This window comes from Pteropus vampyrus, unplaced genomic scaffold (genome assembly GCF_000151845.1).
Source record: "Pteropus vampyrus isolate Shadow unplaced genomic scaffold, Pvam_2.0 Scaffold1, whole genome shotgun sequence".
NCBI classification, from domain to species: domain Eukaryota; kingdom Metazoa; phylum Chordata; class Mammalia; order Chiroptera; family Pteropodidae; genus Pteropus; species Pteropus vampyrus.
The window spans coordinates 42,674,049-42,681,353 of record NW_011888782.1 but is presented as its reverse complement, the minus strand read 5'-3'; the positions used below and the strand labels follow the sequence as shown (position 1 = coordinate 42,681,353).

General features: G+C 38.3%; 2 pseudogenes; both read left to right on the top strand.

Annotated features, from left to right (window-relative positions):
• Positions 1 to 1,540: 1,540 nt before the first annotated feature.
• Positions 1,541 to 3,558, top strand: LOC105289202 (annotated as a pseudogene).
• A 3,573-nt stretch (positions 3,559 to 7,131) lies between these two features.
• On the top strand, positions 7,132 to 7,247 carry LOC111736956 (annotated as a pseudogene).
• Positions 7,248 to 7,305: the final 58 nt, after the last annotated feature.

The following is a 7,305-nucleotide window of genomic DNA, read 5'->3' as shown; positions in this document are numbered from 1 at the left end:
TGACTCACAGTAAAACACACATTTAACATAACAACTCAATACACGTATACACCCTCAAACATACACATATAACTGAAATAACAGTTTCAGGAAATGGTACTTACCTTCATTACATATGATGTGCTCTGATATTTTGCTTCTCTTCTGTTTCAAATGCTGAGATCAATGCACTGAAAGTGATTTCACAACCTATTAATAGGTTGTAACACCTGTTTGAAGAAGTTGAGCCTTCATGGATGTCAAAGTCCAGGTTCCCTGGAAACCAGACCACAAGGCAAAGCTTGAGTGTTTTGGGAGTTTTATCTCAGCAAAGCAAGAGTGAGAGGAAAAGGAAATGAGTCAGAGAAAAAGTAAGAACACATATAATATGGAGCATTATTTCCTGTGGCCACAGCTTCACAGGAAAACACAGTTGATTGCTCAGTCACAAAGGAGAAACATCTCCAGAGTGTTTGTTTGCATGGGAACATTTCCTCTTAGATGAGCTTCTTTATAGAGGGTGGAAGAGAAAAGCAAGCTTTGGCTGCTAGCTCCTTCCCATGTGTAGTCTCTCATTGGTCAAAATTCAACCCATTTCAAATCCCCTACATTTCTGGATTATGTCACACAAGTCCCTGGGCAGAATCTCTTCCAGTAAGGTCAGACCATATGCTAAAGCTGCTAGGGCATCTGTCCATGGAAGAGATGCCAACGCCCAAATCTCACCCCCAAAGGAGCCTGAGACAACCTGAGATGAAAGAATGGCCATGACATCCAGTGTTTAAGACCCTAGAGATAACAAGCTGTCACTGTTCTCTAGCTAGGAAACAGAACATTCAGCCAAGGCCCAGCAGTCATGTAGAGCTGGGGAAAGAAGGGGAGGCCCCAAAATCAATATCACTATATTGGGGAAAACACAGATCTTAAAGTTGGACAGACCTAAGTTCATATACTTTTATCTCTACTTCCTAGGTATGTGATATCTGTGTAAGTTGCTTTACCTCTTTAATGGATGATATTAATACCCCTGAAGAGCTGATATAAAAACTAGAGATAAAATATGATTTTCTCTGAAAAGATCTTTCATATCTTTGATTAGATTTATTCCTAGGTAGTTTATATTTCTGATGATACTATAAATGGAATCTTTCTATTTTTTCTTTTTGTTAATTAGTACAATTAAATTTATATACAGCAAACTTGATAAATTTTTATTAATTCCAATATATTATCAGTAGTTTTTTAATTCTCCATGCCAGAGAATCATATTATCTGCAAATGATATTTTTCTTATTACTTTTTCGATCCTAATTCCTTTTAATTTTTTCAACTTTACTTTCTGTGCTAGAGCCTTCAGTACAACACTGAAAAGAATTATAAACACAGGCACACTTGTGCTCGCTTAGACAAGTTCAGGGTGCTGTGTGGTGTTCAACAAAATTTAAGATCACCCCACTCTCAGATCATCTTTGTCACTTCCCCAGTGAAGGACATTCCTGTGTTAATGTCCACAACAACCCTTGAGGTCTCTGCTATTTCTGCCTGATCTCGCCAAACGACCATGTCATCAGAATCAAGGAAAAAACAGAAGCCCAAAGTGATCTGAAGCAATGGAGCTCCAGCTGAAGGGAAGCATAATCATTCTGACACTGTACAGGAAGGTAAGTACTATAGCAAGGAGGCTGAGGTGGATCTGCAGGACCCTAGCAAAGACTATGAGTTGTACAAGTACACATGCCAGGTGTTTCAAAGGCTCATGGCTCAGATCCAAGACCTGTAGAGCAGGGGAGGCAAGGATGTGGCAGTTGAGATTGAAGATCAGAGGATTCAGAGCTGTACATATTTCATGACTCCTCAGGTTGACAAAAGGACAAGATCAGATCTATGAGACCAAGCAAAAAGATGCCTGTTGCACAAGATGATGGCACCTGCAGAAGGAGATCACCAAATGTCTGGAATTTAAGTCAAAGCATGAAGAAATTGATCTGGTCAGTTTAGAGAAGTTTTATAGAGAGGCTCCTCCAGATATTAGCAAGGCTGAAGTCACCATGGGAGACCCTCACCAGCAAACCCTTGCACATCTGGATTCAGAGCTGGAGCAGTAGAAAGGGCAGGAGGAGAAGTACCTGGAGCGCCTGTCCAACAAGGAGAAGATCCTTAAGGAGACTAAGGCAAAGAAAAAGTACCTGAGCAGCCTCCAGCCTCACCTCGACAGCATCATACAGGCTTCCCTCTCAGTGCAAGAGTACTGTTCATGCTGTTCGACCAGTCTCACAAGCAACTTGAGACAGTCAGACACCTGCTGCCTCCCCTCTATGTCCTCTCTGTCCAGGCTACTGCATATGGTTACACTTGTGATAAGACATTGTCTGTGACAATCAAAGGCAGTGTGGCTGAAGCTGAGGCTCTGTTTAAGTCTCCCGAGGACTTCTAAGATGGCAAGAGTGACACTGATGTTGAGGAGAAGCAGACCACAGAACACTGGTGACCTAGGCTGGGAGTTCAGTTGGATAAAAAGCTCAAGATGCTGAAGAGGCGCCAGCTGTCCATCATGCTGGATCTGAAATGCAAAGATGACAGTGTGCTTCAACTGACTTTCTACTAGCTCATGAACCTCAATATCATGAAGGTAAAAGCCAAAATGAGAACTGCCATGGCGCTGATAATCCCCATCAGAGGACTTGCTGTCCCTGAGGATCATGGAAAGGAAACTCTGAATCCAACCAATCAGTACCAGTTTGATAAAGTTGGCATCCTGACTTTGAGTCAGGATGTATTTGACCTGGGTCACCCCTATTTGTGAGTATTCTGTAAGATGGGTGGCCTCCACTTCCCCCAAAGAGCAGCCTCAGCACATGGTGATTGCTGACCACTAACTGAGTGCCAGCCACATGGAGACTGAAGACCATGGTGCAGTCTCACCTGGCTGACCACAAACAGTTTGCATCCCTGGAATGTGGCATTGTACCAGTTACCAGTGATTGCCAGTACCTCTTCCCTGCAAAGGTTGTCTCTGGCCTGACGAAGTGGGTGATGATTGCCCATGAGGATCACATGGAGCTGCATTACACCAAAGGCACTGTGGAGGCAGGACTGGCTGTGGACACCAATCTCTAGTAAATGGCCCTCGTAGAAAGGGGCACAGCCAAACTCTAGGCCGCCGTATTGCTGAACCCTGGCTACTCCTCCATCCCATCCATTTTCCAGCTCTGTCTGAACTAGAAAGCGGGGGAGGGGAACCAACAGCAATGATGACAATATTTGGGTGATGGAGAGTGAGGTCAGCATGTGCTACAAGGAGCTGTGTGGCCTCAGGCTCAGCCATCAACTCTTGACCAACCAGCTGCAGCGTCTGTGCATGCAACTGGATGTCTATCCAGAGACTGAGAGCCATGACGACAGAATGGAGGGGCCCCAAGAACTTTCCCAGGGGAAGATGTGTCTATGGCTTTCAGGGGTACCAGCAGGATGAAGCTCTATAAATGAACCATCTTCAAGGATTCTTCAGCCATTCTCCCACATGGCCTGATGTTTTCCTCTAGGCCCTAAGTGCTGTGCCTCTGTTTTTCCCTCTAGTCCACATGTAGTTCTCCAAAGACAGGTTTGTTTGTTTTTTTTTAATTTCTAGCCTATTAAACTTAGTGTCACCTGACAAGAAATAAATAATAAATCAATAAAAATAGGCACACTTGTCTTTTTCATAATATTGAAGGAAAAGCTTTGAGTGTTTCACTATTAAATTTGATATCTGCTGTAGGCTTTTTGTAGTTGCTCTTTATCAGGTTAACACAATCCCTTTTATTTCTAGTATGTTGCGTTTTTTTCGTGAATGGATGTTGAGTTCTACCAAACCATTTTTCAGCAACTGTTGACGCATTTTTTTCCTTTGAACTATTAATGTGGAGAATAACATTCAGTTTTCTAATATTTTTTAAAAGCCTTGCATTTCTAAGATAGGCAGAATCTATGTATGTTATATTATTTTTTTTAGACATTGTTGGATCGCCTTTGCTAATATTTTAAGATTGTTGTGTCTATGCTCTTGAATAAGATTTTTTTGTGTGTGTTGTCCACATCAGGTTTGTGCTGTCAAGGTTATACTAGCCTCATAAAATCAGTTGGGAAATGTTTCATCTCGTGATCTACTTTGGAATAGTTACCATAAAATTGAAATTATTTGTTCCTTGTATGTTTAGTTGGGCTCCAGGGTAAAACAATCTGAGGCCTTGAGTTTTCTTTTTGAGATCTTTAACTACATGTCAATTTTGTAAATGGTTAGATGATTTTTCATGTGTTCTGTTTCTTTTTGAATCAGTTTTGGTAAGTTTCATTTTTCTAGAAATTTGTCCATTTCATATAAATTTTCAAATTAACTGGCATGAAGTTGTTCATTCTATCATTTTATTATTTCCTTAATACCGTCAGTTAAGTCCCCTTTTCATTCTTCATATTATTTAGTTGGGACAGCTCTTTTTTTCTTGAACAATCTTGCCAAAGATTTGTCAATTTTATTAGTCTTTCCAAACAACCAAATCTTATTTTTCTTCATCTTTTTTATTCAATGCTTATTTTTGATTATATTCATTGCACCCAGGCCTTCATTGTTTCCTTTCTTTTAGGTTCTTTGGGTTTACTTTGATGTTCTTCTCTTCTCTTCTTAAGATGAATATATCACTCATTGACTTTCAATCTGTTGTTTTGATATAATCATTAAAAGCTAAAATTTCTAATTGCCTTATCTGCACGTGTCTCATAAGTTTTGATAGTAATATTTCCACTATTATTCCTTTTATTTCCTAATTTCATTATATTTTCTTTGACTCATGATTTATTTAAAAATGTATTTCTTAATTTCTCAATATATTGAGTTTCATAGATTATCTTTTGGTTATTCTAGCTTTTTTGCACTGTGTTCAAAGAATGGTATAGGATTTTGAAAATTATTGAGACTTGCTATATGGTCAATGTTTGCAAATGTCCCTTGTGTTCATGTACAGAATGCATTTTCCATTATGGGGGCATGTTTTTATACATATCCACTAAAACATGATCATCAATCATATTGTTTAAATATTCATTTCCTTACTGATTTCTTATCTGTCCCATCATTTCTGAGAGGTTTATTAAAGCCTCTTTCTGTAACTGTGAATATATTTATTTCTCTCTCAGTTATCTCAATGTTTGTTTTACTCACTTAGAGATACATTATTAGATAACACAAATTTTAAATTACTCTATTTTCCTGGTGAATTATTCTAACATGGAGAAGAGATTATCTAATTATGATTTTTGCTTTAAAACACATTTTATCTAATATTAAAATAGCTACAGCATCTTTCTTTAATGAGACTTGCCTGATACATTTTTTAGTCCTCCTTTTGTTTTGTCATTCAGTCTAACAATCTTTATATTTTAGCTGAAGCATTTATTTCATTTACATTTTTTATAATTATTGACATTTTTACTTGTATCTACTATAGAAGTTTTCAGTAATGCTATTAGTAGTTTTCAGTGGAAGGGCTTGTCTGAGTACTTGGCTACCACATTATCAGAATCAGAAGGTGATATTATTCCTGTAAATTATTATCAGGTACACACTAGGCATTCAATAAACAGTAACTATTATTATTGTTATAGCTTGTTCTAGCCAAACCAGCATGTTTGTTATCTTATTTCTTCATGGAATCATCAGGAGAGAGAGAAAGAGAGAGAGATTTTTAAATCAGTAAGGAACCAATTCTTCACTGGTTTTTCTATTAATAGAAAGCCAAGGCTAAGTTCTGAATTCTAGTAATTTGAACCAGAAAAGTAAAAAGCCATGATCATACATGTGTTCCAAGTTTCTCTAATAATAAGACAGGCAAAGAGAATGAGCTCCCTTTATTTTAGGTTCGAAAACAATATCTTTGATCATGCAAAACACTGTGAAGAGTTGAAAAACAAAATGAAAAACAAAAGATCAAATTATGCAGCAAACTTTGCCAGAAAAAGAAAATGAAAGGCTTATTCTTCCAGATAAGTCATAAATATCAATTGGTTAATAAAAAAGAAAATATTCTTCATACCTATGTGGCTGCATCTGATCAAAACTCCAGTATTTGATGAGTGTTGCTGCCTCTGTCTTTAGAAATGGGAAAGAGGTTTGACACTATAATTTCAGAACTTCTAAACTAGATAGGATCACTGTAAGGATACATGAAAGTCATCATAATCCCAAATCACAAAAGTTAATATGAACATGCCTAAATGCCAATATCTCCTCACTATTATCTCCTGCCAACTTTGTACTGACAGAGCTAATAAAAGGAAATGTGACATTTTTCCACATTTATCTCATTGGTAAAATATCAACCCCAAGACCAGCTTTTGAACTGTCAAGACAATGGCAACATGTAACACTTCTCAAGGGAAGATGTCAAAGAGAGACCCAAGTTGTTATTTAACACTGTTGCCCCTTTTCAGATGTGAAGCTATGATTTCAAGGACAGCAGGACTTCGAGAACAGCACATTTGCAAAAACAGAATCAATCATGATAAAATAGTTCTTTTATTTGCTTGTTTGTTTGTTGTTGTTGTTGTTTTCAGATATGTTATGTGGATCAAAATTACTGAAATCCTAAACTCTCACAGCACTGAAATGGGAAATAGTCTTTAGCTACCCTACAGAAGAACATCAAAATTTAAGGAATCATAAGGAAAGTGAAACTTGGGGTTATTTAAGGTGCATCCCCAATCCCAACTGAGAGATAGACAGTAAAAGGATAAGTAAGCTAGTTGGGAGACAGTTTGGAGTTAGTGCAAAGTGTATGGAACCAGGTGATTGTGAGTCCCCAGAACTAGTTCTGGAGAAGGATTGGTAACTGAGACTGTTGGTTCAATGCAGTGAGAAGGCAGGGTTCAGACCTTTGCCTGGCATATAGGGAAACTTTACCCTAGACTATCAAACTGCAAAGACAGGACCAGGACATCCTACACAATCTGAAATAGTTACAAAGGACAAATATCAGCAAATAGATTTAACACTAATAGGAGTCACCAAGGGAAACATATAATTAAAGTTTTGAAGGATGTGGTCCCCAGTGTTGTGGTTGGCACATCTGCTTTACACGCAGAAAGTCCTGGGTTCACACCCCAGTGGAGCCACAGTCCATGGTCTATGGCCATGCCACCCCGAACAAGCTTGATGTCTGATCTCAGAAGCTAAGCAGGGTCAGGCCTGGTTAGTACTTGGATGGGAGACCACCTAGGAAGACCAGGTGCTATAGGTGTAAATAATAATAAAATAAATAAATGAAAACTTAAAAAAATATAAAGAAAATCCAAGTA